The 22,703-nt window shown below is 36.6% G+C and overlaps 1 pseudogene; it reads left to right on the top strand.

Annotated features, from left to right (window-relative positions):
- Window positions 1–13,493: 13,493 nt before the first annotated feature.
- LOC131052118 (histidine-containing phosphotransfer protein 1-like) lies at window positions 13,494–22,324 on the top strand (annotated as a pseudogene).
- The last annotated feature ends 379 nt before the right edge of the window (window positions 22,325–22,703 follow it).

Raw genomic sequence — 22,703 nt, 5'->3', positions numbered from 1 at the left:
GTGTTGCTTGTGTTGGATCTATTTTATGCCTTTTCATAGAATAGAAGGGAGTTCCATGGAATTTGGCTGAAGTAATGTTGGGCATTACTTGTTGCATAGCGGCAGTTTCACTTGATATAGTTGGGCATGGGTTTTTATTCGCAATAGGTTCACATGGTGTTTGGAAAGGGGAGAGCATTTGGGAGTGGGCTCATGTTAGCTAGCGTTTTTTTTAAATCTATTCTTTGGTTTATGTAATAACGACGATCTTGTTGACTTATTTTAGCTTTCTTTATATTGAAGTCTTATGCGATGGTCTGCATTAGTATTGCATAGTGTTTGAATAGCTAGGGTGCATTAGTTTTTGAATGGAGAATTAAGAATTACAATATCACAGGTGTATACATACATTTACAACAGTACATAGAATGGAAGCCAAATATATTCATATGTACATATAAGCATTTGTATGTTTATGTATTAAGTTTGACACATAAATGAGTGTGTACTAGTATGGAACTTTGCAACGGGATATATTTGCATATATACATAAAAGCGAAGAGCATTTCATAAATTGGTGCATGTGTAGCAAATCAAAGAAGTTCCATGCTCACCATGCATCGTGAAATGGGGGGGGGATGATGAATTTGTTAATCTCAATCAGCGGAAGTAAAGTGTGGATGTCTAGTAAGTAGGCAATTTTGAAGATGTAGAACTGGTGTTTAATCTTTTTGAAATTTGTGAAGATGCATAATGCTATATACATGGTTATGCATGTTTGTATGTATGTATGTGTATATATATTAACATATACAGACAAACACACACTAATAGACATAGATAGATAAATATGTATATAGGTATGCAGACATGTATATGTATACATATAGATATTTAGTATTATATCAAGGACATAGTTGAATGAAATAAACACACACTGATATACGTAGAGAAATAAATATGTATATAGGTATGCACACATGTATATGTATACATATAGATATGTAGCATTATATGAAGGACATAGTTAAATGAATACATTGTTTGTTGGTAGATCGTAACAATAAATGCATGCATATACAGGTATCAACATACACAAACTTATGCATGAATGGGTAAACCATTGTGTTGTTCTCAAATTTTGATTCCCCCTAAAATCCCTTATAATAAAATAACAAATTCTGTTTGCAGAAGAGAAATCAAAGAGAAGGAAAACTTTAAAGCAACATATGACAAGGTTTTATAACCTTCTACACTTTGAACTTATCCAAAGTTCAGGCGGGTATATCCTAGGTGAACTCCTTCACACTTTTAAACAAAATCCACAGTAACCATTGTCCCAAAAACCAGTGGATCTTATCGCCTTGAAACTGACTGAAACAAAGAAATAAAGCTTATATTCATGTTCAGTATTGACCTGCAAGAATATGTAAAAGATAACCACAATAGATACAAGTGCCTTATCTAGGCCACAGAGTCCTCTAAGTTTAAACAATACTCCCACAATCAAACATCTCCACACATCCCATCACCTCGGCTTCTATAAAACCCTACATATGCCTGACATACATAAGAATTTACCCTCATCAAACTAGACTGCATTCATCAAATTCAAAATCTCCCACAAAGAATTTATTGATAGAAGTGATTCTTGCATATTTAATTCCCCTCCTGAAGAGAAAAGATAAGAAGCACATCTATTTAAGATTGCCTTACAACCCATATTCAAATGAATAACCCTAGATTACTCAAATTAAAAACAGTAAATATTTGCAAGCACACTTGAAGACAATACAAATTCCAGGCTAAAAATCGATGGTCTGTGTATTGATATTATTTCAGAAAATATTACAAAAACACTTGAATGTTCTCCATAAGACTCAAAAAAAAAGCTCAGATAAATTTCTGCAGCGTTTCCTTACAATTACTTGCGATCCGTTTTTACTAGTCCTGGTATCCATTTATAATAACATGGATGCATACAAGCTTCGGACCTTCCAAAGAAAGTTTGTTACAAACAATAGTCTTTTCCAAAAAGTAGTTACAAATCCTTTTCAACATCTGCGACTTCCTCTGCTTGTTGTTCTGTTGCAACTTCTTCCAACTGCTCTACATCCAGCACCACATATTTTCTTGTCCATCCTTGGTATACATTGTCAACACGCCACGAGAAGCTAATCACTCTTCCCTTTGTCTTGGTTAATCTTTTCCAAGAGTTCCTCATTTTGTTGACCTCTGAATTTAGAAAACCATAGTGTGATTTGGTTTTCTCTATCTCCTCGATTGTTTTGACAAATAAGGAAGTATCATCTGTATTGATGATTCCTTTTATTCTTAATGATAAATTGGCTTCTAATTCATTAAGCCATATTTTTTTACCCTTCAATTGAGTTGGACTGGCAAAACCCCCTAGGAGTAATTCAAATACTTGATCAGTGTACTCTTTCTTGTACAAGTTGATCTTTCTATATGCATTATATACTCCTTCTGCTAACTTTGCTAGATCATTTGTCATATCACAAGTGGATTTAATAATGGGATCAGCCCCTACCTCATCATAAGATACACAAATAAGTTTCAAATCATGCTCTTTGGGCTTCCACTTGTCAAAAATAGGCATTAGAACATGCTTGTCTCCACTTAGCTCACTCCACATGTCCAAAATTTTGCTCATGTTATTGTACATTAATGAAGACCCTATGGTGTCAGCACAGCTCAAAATTGTAGCCCTCACTCTCTCTTCATATTTATTTGCAAACAGGGCTTGGGCCTGTTTTAGCTTCTCCAATTCATGGGGAGTGATCTCAACCGGTTGGGAACTAGAAGGTGTTGGAGATGGTGGGAATTCAATGATGGGGCTAGTAGGTGGAGGCCTTGCAGGAGAAGAAGAGATCATCAATGTTGAAGACTCACCTTGATGATATTGTCCTGCCAACTGACTTGTCAACTTGGCAATGATGCTATCTTTACCCCTTACCTCTTCCTTGGCATTGTTGTAAGCTTTTAAAATTGTCTCCAACTTAGCTTGGAGATCTTCCTTTTCCTTGGCTTCTTTCTCTGCCACTGCAACACTAAACTTTGCAGTCTCTAGGATTGTGCTAGCAGCCTCCACTACCCCAGTGCTCTACACTCTTTTCACTATCATTCCTCCAAGGTAGCTTGACCATGAGGTGTCCTTTTTCTTCCTATTTTCATCTCTTTTTAGAGACCACATAACCAAGGTAGCATTATCCTTGTTGAAAGTGACTCCTTCCATAGGCTTGGTCTCCTTCCTTACTGCCTCTAAAACCAAGGCATCTGCTATATCCCATTCAAGGAGAATGAGTACACCAGCCTTTGCTACCATGTCTCTTCCTTGCTCAGGAGTGATGGTCTTGAACTCATTGACCATTTCTTGCTTTACTTCTTCCTCCACCACAACTGGATCCTTGTGAGGCTGCCTCTTCTCACATCTAGTATTAAACTGATCAATATTCTGCTTCCACACGAATTGCATGAAAGCTCCTGATGTGACAAAGTTGCTATCAGGCAAGAAATCCTCACTGGCTTGTTTAATATCAGGATCTAACTCCTGCCCCTTGAACTCATTAGCGATTATGTTCATCTCAGCACTAAGGGGCTCTTTTGGCATTCCCTCTTCTACTTCATCATAGGTGTAAGCTATCTCCCCAAGACTGCCTAATTGTAACAGTTGCTCAACTGCTACCTTTTCATCTCCTATGTGAATAGGGGATTGAGATGGGGAATACAATGGTTCATCATATTGCACTTCCTTTCCCATTCTTTGCCTCTTTGGGCTCTCCTAAATGTCAATGACATCCTGTATCTTCCTCTTCCCTCTTGAGGTAGAAGGCTCCCTTATTGTTGGCACTAACACACAGTAGTTGGACTTTTTATGTAGCATATAATCACCTGGAGGGATTGCTTTGGCAGATGTAGACCTAGTTAAAACTAGTCTTGCCTTCTCAGGGTTATTCTTAATCACAGCCTCCCTCTTCTCTTTCAATGTCTGCATTACATCTTCAAAACAAAGAATCAAGAATTTTGTCTTTTCTTCAAAAGGGTGGAAACTAGACAAAGGGTCATAGCTGGTATCAAATTGGTGCATAAAATCTAGGGCCTTATTGTAAGCCACCCACTTTTCTTTCCTTAACTCTTGCTCATCCAAATCAAACTTATTCCTAATGAGGTCTTCAAGGAATTGGAATTGGTGAGGTCTACCTCTGCATACTGCCCTTTTTCTGAACATGTCGTTGAAGAAATCTTCAGGGTTGACACACCTTGATACTGCAGTTGATAAATGGTAGGGTTGAAGGAAATCTTCAAAGCACTTCCAGCCCCCTTTAGTTATTACAAACTGGTGTGCTATAGTTACTGTAGGGAAAATGGTCCCTTTACCTCTGCATGTTAACTCTGCCTCTTGCACACTACCAATCTCCCTGAGGACTTCTACAATTCTTATTTTAAGTGGGACTTGATATGGCAATAAGAATGGAGTGCCTCTGAAACCATACACTCTGAAAACTGTGGAAACAGGGTATAAGTACATATCATCCCAATTGTGGACAATTTTAATATCTTTAGCAAACTCCTTTGGCCTAATGAATTCCCAAAGAACCTTAGGGACTCTTGGATTCTCTGAACATAAAAGAGTCCTGATCTTGGATGCAAAGCACTTATCAAACCTCAAGTAGCTAGCATCTTCTCTGTCCCATGACAGCATTGTACTCCATAACTGAACTGGCATCTTCTCTCCATCCTTTTCTTTCACAAGATCCATTCCATTTGCAAAGTAATCACCACCCTTGATTAGAAACAGGTGCATGAGGAGGGAGTACCATCCAAAAGGCCTATCCACTTTTCCATTCTTTATCCCTATCAATCCCTCATGGATGGCATCAGTAATATAGGGAGCATAATCAAATGTCACTGCTAGAGAAGGATTCAAAATTTGAGCAATCATTAACATGTAATGAGTTGGCATGTTTGCTTCAACATCCTCTCTAAAAATTTGGCAAAGTGACTAGTATACTCCCTTGGCTCTAAGAGTGAACAGATTTAAGGAGAAAGGTTCCATAGTATTGGGTCCTACAACAGTTAATCCACCTATCTTAACAAAGAATTCTTTAAGAGGCCCATTCCTAAGGTGATTCCTCTGTGCATTGTAAACCTGAGCCAATGATTTAAAATTGATAGGTTCCAAATAATTGGAAAATTCACGAAGCCCAAATGCATTTATGAACTCCTCATCATTTATTTCAATGAGGGTTTTTCCATTTATGTCCCTAACACTCTTTGTAATGGGGTCATAGTTGTGTGCAATCTAAGTTAGGAGATCCACATCCATGAATACTCCAGGAACCACCGATTTACCTACATCCGATTCCCAAATATTGTTCAATGGGGCTGGGGAGTGTCTCATACCGAATCCGACCTTGAATAAGCCTAACCCAGACAACCCTGTCTATGGGTCTCTCAACCAATTGCCTTTGTCGTACAATCCTTCTCCTATTCTCAGGCGAGGGGCTTTTGGCACTACTCTTTAACCTTAGCTCCCACGTTAGTTGACATGGTTAACTATTCTAGGAAATTGTCACAGATTGCCCTCTCATGGTAATTAACTTTCCTTGAGAACTCCCTTTTAGGTGCCATGTCGATAATACTATGCAAGTAGATTAATTACTAGCCACAACAGTTCTATAACAGATCAAAACCCCAATTCAAACAAACTATCAAGTAATTGCTAAGGAAAAGTACAAGAGAACCTGTTCTTGGCTTGAAGAAACTTGTTCTTAGCTTGAAGAAACTTGCTCTGCACCCGCTTCTTCGCAACAGCTTTTCAAAATGATGCCTACATTCAATTGATGTGAGACCATATACGGTAATCGGGCTCTTAACTACGACATTGATACCGCATGCTTCGGTCGTCTCTTCATAATTGAATTCATGGAAGAATTCAATTATTTGGCTCCAACGGGTCATAACACACCTGTGTATTTTCTTTTCCGCTCTTTCGCCATTTCGTAGAGCATAACACCCTTGCATGTTCATCTAGCAAAATCACGCCAACCGCTAGATCACATCAAACTTGCACTGCCTTTACCCTTTTACCTTTCCTCATCCGACAACGGGCTAAAAATCATTTCGCTGCTTCGCAGACAGTAGCCAACGTGCACTTTAACCCAGTGAAGTCGTGCCAGCTGTCCAATCGGATGGAACTTGATCGATCTTTATCTATGTTTGACCTCTTTACCTTAGTGTCAGGCCCTACCTTCTTTTCGCCACTTCGCAGGCCTTAACCCTCGAGCATTTTCCTTTCACGAAGCCGCTCCAAGCATTAGTTGGAACTCTAATCACTCGGCCTTTAACTCCGACTGGGACCGTCAACCTTTTTAACTAACCGCGCCTCATCTTGACGGCTAACGGTTTTTGCTATTTTGCAGAGGTTAATCCGCTTCCATCTTTGGGCCACAAAACAACGAGAAGCGTTGGATCAATCTTGAGATGAATGCCTTTTAAGTGGGCCCTTTATCTGGGTATTACTTACCCCACTTGCTCACCAGTTAACAAATGCCATGTGGCATTGGACCATTAGCCTTGGAAGCTCCTTCGGGTTCAGTTCTGAGTCATCCACGTGTCTTACTTCACTATTCCCACATAACTGCTGGTTACACCTAGGCGGGCCCTCAATCACCTTTTAAAACCACGTGTCACTTGACACATCATTATCAACTCTGAGAAAAGCAGTAGCTGTCATGCCATGTCACGCCTTCACGTGACTTGCACCTATCTTTCACGACTTTGCGAACATTAATCTTTGGTTGGTTTGCAGCCACGAAGTCACGAGAACCGTTGGATCAAAACAGAGTTGATCAGCCTTTACCTTTATGCCTTGCTTGTCCTTTGGGCCCACTAGTCTTTTCGCCATTTCGCAGGCTTTAATTTACATGTATCTTACCTTCGCGAATTCACGCGAGCCGTTAGATCTCGGGAACTTGCGTGATGTTTTAACAACTTGCTTAAAACCGACAGACGTGGGTCCTCTGACTCAGCTTTATCCACCTGGCATTTGATCCCTCTTGAACTGACGTGTCAACTTCTTATTCGCCATAAGAATTTTGCGGGACCCACGTTTTTCAGTGCCACCTGTGTCTGACAGGTCACTTCTCAACTCGCAGTGTGACTCACCTCCTTGGACTCACCCGTTAGTCCTCAAATTTAATTCACTGACCATTTTGATTTTAGGCCACATGTCACTTTCTTACTTGCCATCTCAACCAGCTGGACTGCTCACTTGGAATGCCATGTCATTTTCGCCACTTCGTGAAAGCTATTGTCCAAGCATCTTCATCTTGCGAAAATGTGCTGGCCGTTAGATCTCGGGGACCTGCGCATCTGTTATGCCTCTTATAAACCTCCTCGCCCGGGCCCATCAACCTTTCGCCATTTTGCTAAGAGTAAACTACAAGCATCTCTCAGCCGCGAAACAATGCGGGCCGTTGATCTCTTTCAAACCTGATCGCCTTTTAGCCGTGGAAACTCTTGACTGCTAGGTCCCACCAAACCCTTTCACTACTTCGCGACAAGTAACTTGCATGCTTGTTTCGGCTGCGAATCAACGTGAGCCATTGGATTCAAAACAAGATGGAGTCTCATTAAGCTAGCTGCCAATGCACTCGGTCAAGCCTGCTTGCGCCTTTCACTATTTCATAGAGGCTAACACACTAGCAACTCCGCCCAACGAAATAGCAAAAGTCGTAGATTTATCTGAGAGTTGCGCGATACTTACTGGGCCCGACAAACATTAGAGAAGGCAGATTAAATGCGAAAAGAATTAAAAGATTTAGAGGGACTGCCTAGGTAAATGACAAGGGGGGAACACCTTTATGATAAATGGACCCATCACTTAAGTGAATAAAGTAAAACCAAATTAGAAGTAAAAGGGGTTTTTCTTCGACATTTTGAAAGCGATTAAAGATTAAACCCTAAACCCCCCTTTAGGACACACAACAGTTAGAAGTAATAGGGCCATACCAAACTCAAAAATTTCACAGACTTAGCCAATTATGGAAAAAGCATACCCATTTTTAAACAGTGATAACACATTGCACATGTGTGTTATAGCAGATGTTTGGCATGTGTTTAAATGGGCTTCAGCTGGCAAAACCCCAATACCCTGCCAATGGTTCTCCACCCTCCACTGATGATTGGAGGTAAATGTTGGATTCCATATATATATATATATATATATATATATTTGTGTACGTTTGTATATATGTATGTATGTATGTATGTATGTATGTATGCAAATAAACACACACACACACACACACACACACACACACACACACACACACACACACAGGCAGCTAAACACAGTTAGACATACACAAATAGATGTCGAAACATATATGTGTATGGAGGTATAGACGTGTGTGTGTGTGTGTGTGTGTGTGTGTGTGTGTGTGTGTGTGTGTGTGTGTGTGTGTGTGTGTGTGTGTGTGTGTGTGTATTGTTGTTATTGTTTGCAATTGCACTAATTCCAAGGGAATTCTTCATCTGGGTTGAATGCAGAAGGTTGAAAAAGTACTATTGTTATTTTGTCAAAATATGTGTGTGTGTGTGTACGCACACACATGCACATAGGTACAGAAACATGCACAGACACATACATAAACATGTTTATAGCTATACATGTGTTGTATTTCTTGTTGATAGGCAAAATCTCCAAATGCTAAAACCCCAAAACCTTGCCAATGGTTCTGCACCCTCCACTGCTGATTGGAGCAAGCATTGATTTAGGACAACCGAACTCAATGCAAGAAAATTGTGCATCTCGTCCAAATGCACAATGGTGAAGAAGTAGTCTTGGTGTTTGGAGAAACAAACACAGGTACACACAAACACACGCGCGCGCACACACACACACACATGTGTGTGTGTGTGTGTGTGTGTGTGTGTGTGTGTGTGGGTGTGTAGTGTATATGTAAGTACATGCACATATAGGAGCAGACAAACAAACACAGGTACACACAAACACACAGACACACACATGTATATACGCATATAGCTATATATATACATACATATGTGTGTATGTATGCATGCATGTATGGATGTGTATATGTATGTAGACACATACAGGCACACAGGCACAAAAACATACACAAACACATACATACACATGTACGTAGATATATACATTTGTTGTTTTTCTATGCTTACAACGGAAAGCTCCAAACGACAGAACCCCAAAACCCTGCCAACGGTTCTCCACCCTCCATTGCCGATTGGAGCGAGCATTGAAGTTTTATAATCAAACTCAACAGAATGGGATTGTGCATCTCAGCAAAATGCACAATGGTGAAGAAGTACTATTGATGTATTGACAATATGTGTGTGTGTGTGTGTGTGTGTGTACATATATATTTATATATGTATGTATGTATGTATGTATGTATGTATGTATGTATGAATGTATGTGTGTAGTGTGTATGTATGTACATACACATATAGGAATAGACACATAAACACACACATGCACAAACACGCACACATAGACACACAGGCATATATGTATATAGCTATGCATATATCTGCACACACTATATATATACATACACATTATTTTAGTGCTGTGAATATGTGAGGTTTTTTTTTGGTTTAGGCGGCAAATATAAAATTTAAAGAACCACGACAGGCAACTATTGTATATTTGTGAGCTGTTTGTTTTTTAGGAGAAGGTGAGGAATGTAGTTCCCTTTTTTTGTTGTGCAGGGGCATTAAAAAAATACTCTAGAAGCATACATACTAGTCTATATGTTTGTAAGCATAGACATGAAAAAAGAAACGCAAAAATATACAGATCGATATATATTCAGTTACATTGAATTAAAGTAAATTGTAGTTCTACACAACAATACAAGGAAAGAAAATGTGAAAGAGGCGGAATAGGACAACATCACACATATAAGTATAGATGACTTCAAAGAAAGGCACATGTTAAAATATGTACAGAAAGAAATAGACAAAATCAAGTGCAACATGCATAGAAGTATCTATGACTTCAAAGAATCAGATTGGTAAAATTGTGTATAGTAAGACATAGAGAAAATCAACCATAGTTAAATATACATAACAGTTTGTAGGTAGCCACACAATAGGTAGTTATTTGTGATTAGATGGATAATCAACAATAAAACATACAACTATATATACATATACAGGCACACATCTATAGTATTATGTTGAAGATACCATCATAAATGAAAGATACATGTTTATAGATGCATATGTTGTGTGATGGACAAAGTCAATTGCAGTTCCATACATCAATACAAGGAAAGGAAATGTCGTGGTTGGCAAAGAGCATAATAGGCAGTATGGTTTTTTTTAGTATTATAAAGGTACAACCATACAAAGGGATATTGTTTTTCTGCAAATACACAAAGTGTTAGAACAGGACAAAAGCACACATATAAGTATATATGACTTGAAAGAAAGGCACATGTATTTTTTTGTATAGAAAGACATAGCCAAAATCAAGGACACCACATATACAAGTAGATATGACTTCAAAGAAAGAGGTTGGTAAAATTGTGTATAGGAAGAGATAGACAATATCAAACACAGTTAAATATACATAAGAGTTTGTAGGCAGTCACACAACAAGTAGTTATATGTGTTTAGATGGAGAATTGAAAATAATACACACGAGTATATATGCATGCAGAGGTACAGATCTATAGTACTGTGTTGTTGCCTCCATAAATAAAATCTGTAGTAGAACAAAAGGCAATACAAAATCACAAAGTTCTGGATAGCCAAGGAAATTGCAAGTTTGCATAGTGTCAATATAAATCCCATTCAACAATTTAGTTTTGTTTGTCAAAGGGAGGGAAAAACCATCGGGCAACCATCAATACATCGAAGATCAAAAGACCTATGAAAAGCATGACTATCTAATTGGTCTGCATTTCTGTAGCTGCACTCATCTGAGCAATGTCTGCAAGCAAAAGAGAACATTCAACCTAGAAATCAACAGTCATTGCTTTGGCGATTGTCGCTTTGAGCCTTGTTTGTGAATTGTACATGTTTGTTGTAATAGAGAGTGTGAAAATGAAGGATGATAAGACTACATCCTTGATAATAGACTGAGGTGTTCTGGCTGTAATCAAATCATACCGCAACATGTAAAGGTCCTTGGCAGATATGTTCAACAAATTTATGCCAATTTCATCAAAGGCAGTAGCCCAAAGAGAGCATGTATGGTCTTGAAGCATGATCTGCAATAAGTATTTGTAATTGCATTATGGCACATGAGTTTGGCATCTAGAGCAAAACCATACATTATCATTTTGTTGGGTGCATTTTTTTTTACATTCTTTGCCGTTAATTTGCAAAGGGTAGGCAGAAGAGCAAAAAGAACTAATTTTTATGAATCTAACAACTGCTCTAATAGTAGTTTCAACTATTTCAGAGAGAGCACTCATACATTCAAAAATGGATGCAATTGTTATTCTACTGTATGTTGAATTAAGTTGATCAGCAACACAAGACAGTGGCAAAAGGTCAGCTGGAATCTTTCCTCTCGATACAAGGGAATATGCTTTCGAAGCAGAAGGGTTTATATTCAAAGTGGTTGTCGCAGTGGTGTTGATCATCTTTCCATTGAAATAACTAACATGAGCATTGTTGAATGCAAGGACCACAACTGTTTGGGCTGCATGCATATTCTTCAAATCTTTACCGAACCCTTCCCATGCAGCCCCCCATAAGTTAACATCGATACTAAAATTTGACATGTCATTTATTTTGACAACCCTCTTTGTTACTATGGTTCCATCTTTTCTACAAATTATTGGCGGTTCTCAAACATGAACCACAACACCAATAACATCAACCAAAGTGTTGTTGTTGCAATACGTGATGGCCTTAATTGGGGTAAACCGCGAAGCATTTACTTCACCATCAATAGTTGCATTACAACGCTTCAATATTGAATTGTGGTCCAAAGTAATCTCAAGATGATTGTTAAGTTTGTTCCATTTTGTCTTGGCCTCCCTAACGGTACCTTTTGACAGACAATAATATGCTCCTGCTTCAACCCTATGATAATGCATCTCTGCTATTTCACCAAAGCAAGTAATTCTTATTTCGGTACGTTCAACATCTATCATGTCAAAGCTAAATACTTGCCCAATGGATTTTGGTGAACTATAGTGATGCATCTTCCTCTTGTTTGTGACACGACCTTTTATTGACCATTTATTCTAAAAGGGGTTCAAGGCTTTTATTGGGTTGATATTATTAGAGGTTTCGTGTTACATAGGTGGCATGTGTATTCCAAATTTAAGGGAACATTTAGATGTGGGAGATGTGTCTCTACCTAACATTTGTTGTTCATGTTCTTTAAATATGTATCTAGGTTTCCCAAACAATGCAGAATTTGTAAATTTGACAACAAGGTTGAATATTATGATAACCTTGTTAAACAGGCAAAAGAATAGGTTTAAGAATCAACATGGTGTGTAAAGGAACACTCTAAAAGGCAACAAAAAACTATGACAACATATAGAAAACCCTACCTTGTGCTCCAAACATTTCTACTAGCATAAGATGCCAACGAAAGAAAATAACCTATCTTTAACGTATCTGATAGCAACAAGTCACTATACTTTGGTGGCAAGATAGATAGTTGCATGTGTGTGCCATCAGACAAAACAATCCTATATCGAGAACTGTCATCTTCACTGTCTGTCAATTTTTCAAAAGACAAAAGCTGAAGGATTGGTGATGGTACGTCATCCCCAGCATTGATGGACAAGATTGCATGTGAGTTCAGTTGTATTTTTGGTTGCATATCTTACAAGGAGAGCATAGGAAAGCTAAGTACAAACATAAGGCAATGTATATGTGTATGCATCAGCATGTGTATGTCATATATATATATATATATATATATATATATATATATATATATAAATTTTAGTCGCAATTCAGTAAATCTGCACAAAAGGGCAATATACATATCGATGCATGCATAGAAGAACATAGATGAATATATAAATGTATGTGTGCGCATGAATAGCCTCAAAGTGGAATAGTGGGGTTCACACATATGGTGACAACCACATACTAAGCAATGTGTATCCATATTTATGTATTTACTTGCATTGGTGGAGGGAAATGCTTTCCAAAATAAGGAGTATAAATAGACAATATATGATTATAAATCAGATGAATATGGGAAAAGAGATGAATGAATCAGCTCACCAAAGTGTCAGCGGGGGGCAGTTCAGAGCCAGTTGTGGAGCCAGGCGAGGCAGCCATAGCGATTTGTTTCTGCAGGTTCGAATATTTTTTTGTTTGTTTGGTGGAAAAGAAAGTGTGTTAGAATAATTAACACAAATGAAAACACAAAATGTTCTTCAGGAGAAAAGTAAATCCCGCAAACAAAAGCTATAGAGAACAAGTATCAGGCGAAGTAGTTTGGACTGCCAACACATATGAATATGGGAAAACAAATTAATGAAAAGCTCATCGAAGCTTCTGCAGGAGATTGTTCGGAGCTAGCACCAAGGCCAGGCGTGGTTGACATACCGGTTTGTTTTTGTTGAGCTGACAAATGTTTTTTTTTTTGGCTTGGAGAAATTGAAAGTGTGTCAGAATAATTAACACAAATGAATATACAAAATGTTCTTCAGCAAAAAATTAAAAACCCCAAAAAAGCAGTAGAAAACAAGCAATCTGTTCTAACAACAAGACCATCAAGAGTAACATGCCACAAGTACCATCTATAGAGAAGGAGAAAATCATTTTTTCCTTGAGCACATTTAAAAAAAAATTCTGGTGAACATTGTCTTTCAAGCAATGACCTTCAAATATGACACTTGTATATGGCCTTAATCTTGTTGCTTCTTTATTCCTATAAAAAAGGATTATGGACCATTTTAAAGGGTTTTGATGTCTGAGTCTAAGAAATGAAGTATAGTCTTGTATAGGTCTTTGTCAAATTTGATGTGTGAGTTTAAAAAATCAATTCATAGCCGTGTACAAGCCTTTGTTTTTGAGTGTTATAGCAGAATTTTTTAAAACTATTATATGATATATTATATAGCAAATACTCTATCAAAATAAATATCAATTTTTGGAGTGTTGATTTCAGTTGTCTGCATTGTCAGTATGGTCAAATATTTTGAAATTAATGAATCGGTTTTATTGAAATCATGTTTATAGACATATATGTATATATACTCACATATATATGTATATATGTATTTGTAATGCCCTGCTAGGAACACTAAAGGAAAACAACATAACTAGGCAACTAAAGGGTCAAATAATTTTTTTCTTAAAGATTAGGTGCATTAATTATAACCATTGCACATCTAATAACACAATAGAAGAATAACACATGATTTCCTAAGGGTTACCAACGAAGATTAATTGTAGATTATATTAACACCATGGTTAATCCAATTGTCCATTTAATTAGATAAAGTTAATGCTTTAGTTTAAAACTACACATACATCCAAATTCCATAATGAAAGAATCAAGTATTCCAATGCATTCAATTTTCCATAAATCATTTATACATAAGATCAAAGCAACTGAATTAACATACATTCCATTGACATAATATTACAATATCCATAAATACATGGCTTTTAATAATGCCACAGATTACAAAGTTACAATATTAAGGTTACATAAAAGTTTGATACAATGACCACAAGGTCTCAATTGAACAATGATCCCTAACATGAGCTGGTACATGAACAACAAACCAAGAAACACCAGCGAAGCCTTTCCTCGTCTGAAGATACAATCCTGAACATCTGATGGGAAGTGGCACTACCACCCGACCATGTGATCCCGAAATGGAACCACCCCACCGTGCTAGGAGATAGTAGAAAACCCTCAAGCAAGCAAAAGTAAGACAAGTACGAAAGAACTACATGACTCTACAGACATCCATGTGACTCAACTCACAAACACTAGTGACTCTAAGGAGAGAGTGTTATCACATAGCTTGATGGTTACCATGGTAGGCCTCCTAGGTCCCGACTCTTTGTCCTGGTAACCTCTCCCGGCTTCCGGCTCCAACTAAGTCTCATGTGGACCCTACCAATCCTTTCGTGAAGACAAGGTAGTAAGTTTGTCATTCCAGGCCTTCTCGCAACATTATGAGCTCTGTACAAGCACTCACCTATGCATGAGGTACATTATCTTAATTAATATTTATTCCACTCCCACCCAATATATTATTAGGTTATCACTTTTTAACTGACTTTCGACGGGTTATCCTATCATCCACTTTGGGCACGACACCTGCTCAAAAGCCACTCTCTGTCATAGGACACTAACATGAAAGGTCTCTCTACTAGAACTCTATGGCGAAACAAACAACCATAACTAATCCTGACAAAGCATAGGTGAAGGATACACAATCACTAACCCAAGATTGACCATTTGGACAAAACACACAATGGCTCACATCAATAAGGTTATACAACAATACCTGACCAAGGAGATATAATAACATAGGACACAATGACAACTCAACCAAAATTGTAACAAAATTAAGCTTGACTGCAAACACCATTTATACAAGATCCTAATACAGGCAATCTTTTCTTACAACAACCAAAAGCATAAATAACTTGCAAATAAAGAATTTCCAAACAATAAGAATTTACAACGATTTTAATACAAAGAAATCAATCTTGTCATTTGTCTAATAAAGTTAAATAAATTCACATATGAATTAATCTCCTAATGTGTTTCCAAGCATAAAAATCTAAAAATTACAAGCTTTTCTGAAAACACTCACACTCTAAATTAAATTATATATATATATATATATATATATATATATATATATAATTAATTAATAATAACCAAAATACACAACCCTGACATGAAACCCGAAAGTGCCACGTCAAAGTACGCACAGGGAAATGAAAAAACCATAAAACTCTGCTACCCTGCATGGTAGCAGGTGCTACTGCCGGTAGCATACTACTGATGGTAGTACTGCTACGATATGGTAGACGTGCTACCCTCGATAGTTGCTACCTGCCAATTTTTTTAATTATATATATATATATATATATATATATATATATATATATATATATATATATATATATATATATATATATATATATATATATATATATATTTTAATATTTTACAATAACACAAAACTTACAATGAATTTCTTTTTACCATAAAATTCATTTTCCAGAATTTAGTTAAAAACTATTTTTTATTCAAAAAAATTCAAATAAAACTAATTTCTCCATAACCTATAAAACCCAAATAAACTTTAATAAAAAATAGACCCATTACTATAGTAATTTATAATTACCGAGAGATTACACTAATATTGACAGAACGTCCATAGCCAAATATCAAAACTAATCCCACAAAAGGGAAGATTTTCTCTAGTAAAAACCCATTTTCTTCCAATCCTACAATTTCCATGCATAATAAAATCTTGTACACACACACACACACACACACACACACACACACATATGTATATGTATATGTATATGTATATGTATATGTATATGTATATGTATCTGTATATGTATATGTATCTGTATGTATATGTATATGTATATGTATATGTATATGTATATGTATATGTATATGTATATGTATGTATACATATAAATACACACACTACACATCTACTCACTTTAAGGACATTAAATGAACAACTTGGCTTACCTTTTCCAGGCCATCGGAAAGTGTGACCGACAAACAAAACCGACATACTAGCTATTTATTGACAAGAAAAGTCCATAAAAAGAGCCTATCGGAATACCATCAAGAGCATCAAAGCATGCATACACTTGTATAGTGGATATTTTGGAATGATCTATTATAACATGCCCGAAGTACCATCTATAGTGAAGGAGAATATCATTTTTTTCTTGAGTGCATTCTAAAATATTTTCTGTTCAATATTGTGTCTTTCAAGCAAGAACCTTCAAATATGACACCTGTATATGGCCTCAATCCTGTTGCTTCTTTATTCGTCTAAAAAATAATTCTAGACCATTTTTTAGGGGTTTGATGTTTGAGTTTAAGAAATCAAGCACAACCTTGTACAAGTTTTTCTCAAGTTTGATGTCCGGGTTTAAAAAACCAATGCATAGTCTTGTACAAGTATTTGTTTCGTGTGTAATAGCAGAAAATATTTTGACTGTTATATGATATATTATATAGCTAATACTTAACCAAAAAAATATCAATTTTTGGAGTGTTTATTTCAGTTGTCTCCATTGTCACTATGTCCAAATATTTTGAAATCAATGAACCAATTTTATTGATTTCATGTTTATAGACACACACACACACACACACACACACACACACACACACACACACACACACACACACATATTGTCCATAGCATTCTAACAATACTTTTTAAACCTGTGAAATTGCAAATAGTTTATGAAACAAGAGCATCTACCGGAGCTGCAAAGTGTCGCCAAATCTCAAGGCCAAACAACAGACATGTCATGTATACTATGAGGTTGGAAAATAGTTCGTAATATGTGCCCAAATCAGTAAAATAAGGCTAGCCCAAAACTATTTAAATTGCCAGAGAAAGACATGCAGGCATGGATACATATTTTGAAAATAGTCTTGAAGTGCAAGCAATGAAAATTGTAGATTATGTATAGTAGAAAACCTAACATTTGAAAGAGAAAATTAACCCTAAATAGTCTCTAAACTCCTCGAAGCGAATAGTTTATGAAACAAGAGCATCTACCTGAGCTGCAGAGTGTCGACAAATCTCAGGGCCAAACAACATACATCTCATGTATACTGTGAGCTTGGTAAACAATTCATAATATATGCCCAAATCAGTAAAACTAGGCCAACCCAAAACTATTTAAATTGCCAAAGAAAGACATGTAGGCATTGATACATATCTTGAAAATAATTTTGAGCTGCAAGCAATGAAAATTGTAGTTTATGTATAGTAGAAAACCTAAGATTTAAAAGAGAAAATTAACCCTAAATAGTTTCTAAACTGCTCGAAGTGAATAGTTTATGAAACAAGAGCATCTACTCGAGCTGTAGAGAGTCGTCAAATCTCAGGGCCAAACAACAAACATGTTCGAATACATACAATACTGACAGATGCAAAACTGGTGGTAGAACAAACATAAATTCAAAAAATGATTTGAATTTAAAGATTCAAAAAGAACACAATTTAAAGATATAACAATTCCTAAGAACGCTTCGAATACCCTCTTGCATCCGAAACAAACAATCAACAACCCGCAATTAACCAGAACGGAAAACCCTGCACAAAATGTTGAACACAAACCACAAAAATGACCGTCTGAACAACAATCAATGCTACAATAAAAATTATTTGGGTTGTGTTGTAGGGATTTCTGGATGAACAATATACTTAGCTGGAGCAACTACAAGATGAAAGCAATCCTTGTTTTGTGAAAGAAGTGCTTTCCTTGTTTTTTGATGACTCTCTCAAATTGCTCCATAACATAGAGACCACACTGTATGTTCTTTAAACTCGTTCTTCAATATACTTCACATTATTTTCCAATAAAATTGAATAATTTTGAGTTTCGTTATAAAAAATATCAAATTCTTGAATGATTTGTTTTGTTTTAGTAGAGTTGGGGAAGATAGATGAGGGCTTATATAATGATTTCATGGTAATATGCAGGAATAAAGAACCAGTGGATTACAAAAAACTGGATGCCTATTTGCATCATTTCAAGGGGAGCAGGTCAAGGCTTGCAAATTGCTCTCCATCAATGTTCAATGTTGTTGCCTGAAACATTTTAATTCTGAAATTTAAGTAACATTTGTAGTATTGTTTTGAAATGAGTAGTGCAGGGGCACATAGAGTTAACAACATATGCATCACATTTTGTGCCTTCTATCAAGAGAAAAATAAAAATGGGTAGACCGTTTCTCCTTTGGATCTTTAAGTGCATGATTCCTATGTGTTATATAAAAAAATTTAGAGATTTCTGAGGTGTTTTATATAAAAAATTTCATAGAATTTATCTTGGGTAAAATCTGTCGATTATTTATTTTTGTTTGTGTTTTCAATTTTTGATTAAATGCATGTGCTTGCAGTGTCTACAACAAGTGAAGTAGGAGTATTATCTTCTCAAGAACAAACTGGAAGATCTGTTTCAGGTAATTATTGTATGCGGGAAAAGTGGGGCGATGAAACTTAAAATGTGAAAATTATGTTCAAAGAGGCTTGTCCACACACCCACAGGACTTCTTGGTGCAAGTTATGGAGTCATGAAGAATGACTCAACTTCCCAAGGATGGTTCCATGGTTCTCTATCTCACAAGGTCCCTCAAGCCAATTCCTTTGCTCTCAGATCACTGAGCAAAGTGGCTTAGGGATGACAAATGCAAGAACTAGGGATGCTTATGATTGATTTAGTTATGAAAATATATCCTATCTATGCATGATTCTTACAAATGAAATAAACTAGATTATAAGATGACGAGATTAGTAGCAATACTATCCTAACATGATATACTAGTTTATGAGTTAAGCTAATGATAAAGGAAATAGTCTAAAATGCTTATTAGATTTATTCCTATAACAAAGAGAAGCTAGATGTGTTAATAAAATTGAGCATAAATGAGATACTAAAGCTTGCATGGATCCTTAAAATGGAGGAATGAGAGCTCTATTTATAGTGAAAATAGGGCAATGGATGGTCAGGATTGAAAGAGTTAATCAAGGGTCAAGTTTGAAAGTTGTCAATCCATGTTTTCAATTTTCACCAATGAAATGGTGACAATTGTCAACATAAGGTTGGCTGAGAGGAGAGGTAAGAAACATTAAATGCTTGAGAAGACCTCATGGTTACCCTAGGAGGTAAGGGTTAAGGTTAGGTTAGGGTTATCCATTGGATAAAGCTTTTACCCAAGGGGTAAACTCTTGTGAAAAGGTTAAAGGAATAACCATGGTCAAAGCAATAAATGTTTGATGAGACCCTTGGGTTAGATGGAGGCTAAGTTAGTCAAAAAGTCTCTAACCATGCCACTAAGGGTTAGTTAACCATTAATGGTTTGAAGACTTTGGGGACAAATTTGTAAGAGTCCTTCCAAATTTGGGGGCATTCAACAAGTTAGGATAAAGGCTTTAATGCCTTTTGAAGACTTTACTCCAAATTTGAGAAGTGACCTCAAATTTAGGGAAAGGGGATAATGGATGGGTTTGGGGTTAATTGATTAGGATTAGATGGATTCTAGAAGAAATTAGGAATAGGGTTAGGAGGCAAGTGGGAGATGCAGGAAAATGCAAGTGGGTGAGGGAAAATAGAATTAAAATAAATTGCTTTATTTCAATTTGGTTTCAAGTTGGGGATTTAAATAAATTAGATTTATTTAATTAGGGTAAACTATTTAATTAAATGTGAATTTAAATAAATTAGATTTATTTAATTAGGGTAAACTATTTAATTAAATGTGAATTTAATTAAAAGTAGAGAGAAGGGTTTTAATTAAATAAAATGATTTATTCAATTAAATGATGTAAAAAGGCTTAAGTGAATTTAAATAAATAAATTTAATTATTTATTTAAAATAGAAGAATGTGGGTGATTTAATTAAATTAAATTTAACTAAAATAGAGGAATGAGAATAAAACGAACATTAAATATTCATTTAAGAATATGGTCCTTTTTATACGTCTACATTTTGCCCCTCTTTGAAGTGACGTGTGTGCACATGTTGATTCAAAGAAAATGATGTGTCATCATGATTTGGTTGTGATCAGTGTGATGTCTTGTCGAGATGTTCATGTCATGCCTCAAATTTGATAAATGATGTTGATAATGCCCCCTCTGGAGATGAATGAAAATTTTTGAAAATTTGATTTGATTTAGATAAATTTGATAAATTTCATTGCATTGTACATTTTCATCTATGTTGAATGTGGTAATTTGATTCATCTCCCGATATTGCCATTTGGTAGGGTTGTAGGAGATACTACGAGCAATTTTACGTGTCCCTCCATGTAACCCTAATTTTGATTTACCCTATATAAAGGGAAAAAGTGGTTTCTTTTGTCTCATTTGTGCTTGTTGACTTTGGAGAAAGTGATTTTTGGAGAGAAGTCAACATGCCCGTTCCTTATGCTTCGCATCAATTCGAGCGCGTTCAGAGGTATCGGAGGCCTGCCGCGTATGGAGCACTAGTAAGTCAACCTTTTTGACCCCTTTTGGATTTTTTATTTTGTCATTTTTGATCCTGTTTTTGATTTTGTCACGCAGATTTTACATTTTAGTGCGTCGAGGTCAAAGCTTAGCGCATACGATAAATTTCATAGCGCATAGGGTTTAATGAATTAAGGTAGCGTCCGAAAGGTTTAGGGTAGCGCATCGCTAGGTTAAGAGAGTGTGTAGGATTAGTTTAGCACATCGGGGTCACAGGGTAGCACAGAGGGTAAAATGCGTAGCGCATAGGAGATACCTAGCACATAGGGTTTCTAGGGGGTCACATGGGTAGGTCTAGATAGCGCGTAGATATGACCTAGCGCATAGGGATATATATGTAGTGCAAGATCATGATAGAATAGTGCATAGGGTAGTTTTAGCGCTTGGGGTAGGTTAGGTGGTGCTTTGGAAGAAAATGGTAGCACATAGGTTTCGGCTAGTGCATAGGGTAGATTGGGTAGCGCTTGGCAAGGACACGGTAGCACGTGATAAGCAGTTTAGTGTGTAGACAAAATTCTTTAACGCATAGGCAAAATTTGTTGGTATAGTATGATGTGGGAATGAAGAAAATTGATAGGTTGGTGCCAGTTCTATCGGGATAAGTGTAAATTGTTGGTCTGCGTGTCTGCTGTCATTGTTTTGATAAGTTTGTCCAATATGAGTTCTGATAAAACTTGATTTGATTTGCGATTTTTCAAGTTGATATAGATTTGATGCAAATTTGATATGATGTGGTTTTTGATATGAACGTGGGGCTTGAGTTGTTTTACAAGTTGTATTGATTATGGAACTTGAGTTGTTTTACAAGTTGATATGGATATGAAACTTGAGTTGTGTTACAAGTTGATTTGATTGTGGAACTTGAGTTGTTTCACAAGTTGATATGGATGTGAAACTTGAGTTGTGTTTCAAGCTGATATGATTATATATGAAAATGGATTGATATGATGTGGAACTTGGTTAGATTTTCAAAGTTTCAAGTTTTGATATGAATTTGATTTTGGTATCTATGTTGTGAGGAGGAAACTGATATTGGACTTGTTTCGCTTTTTGACAGGAGCGTCTTGGAGTGGTTCAGTTAGGTGAGTGATTTTCGAGACCGTGGTCCTTGATACCACGATTGACACAAGCAGATAGAGACATTATTGAGAGGTGTGGCATGACCTCATTGTTAGATATGTCTCGGTTTATCGTGAACCAGGGTTTATTGATAGCATTGGCATAGAGGTGGCACAGTGATACGAACACCTTCCATTTGGCGACAGGCGAGATGACAGTGATGCCTGAGGATTGCTACCGAATTCTATGGATTCCCGTGGTAGGTGCATTGCTACCCTATGAGCAGACTGAGGAGGGTGGGACTGAGGCACTTCACTGGATCTTGCAGGATGATATTGTTTGTAGATATGAGATCCTCTGGCAGGAGTTCTTGGATTTGGATTACGTGCCTCTACCATCAGTGCTGGCAG

The sequence above is a fragment of the Cryptomeria japonica genome, chromosome 4 (assembly GCF_030272615.1).
Source record: "Cryptomeria japonica chromosome 4, Sugi_1.0, whole genome shotgun sequence".
In the NCBI taxonomy this organism is placed as follows: domain Eukaryota; kingdom Viridiplantae; phylum Streptophyta; class Pinopsida; order Cupressales; family Cupressaceae; genus Cryptomeria; species Cryptomeria japonica.
The sequence above is the reverse complement of the archived record's forward strand: the minus strand, read 5'-3'. Positions and strand labels throughout refer to the sequence as shown.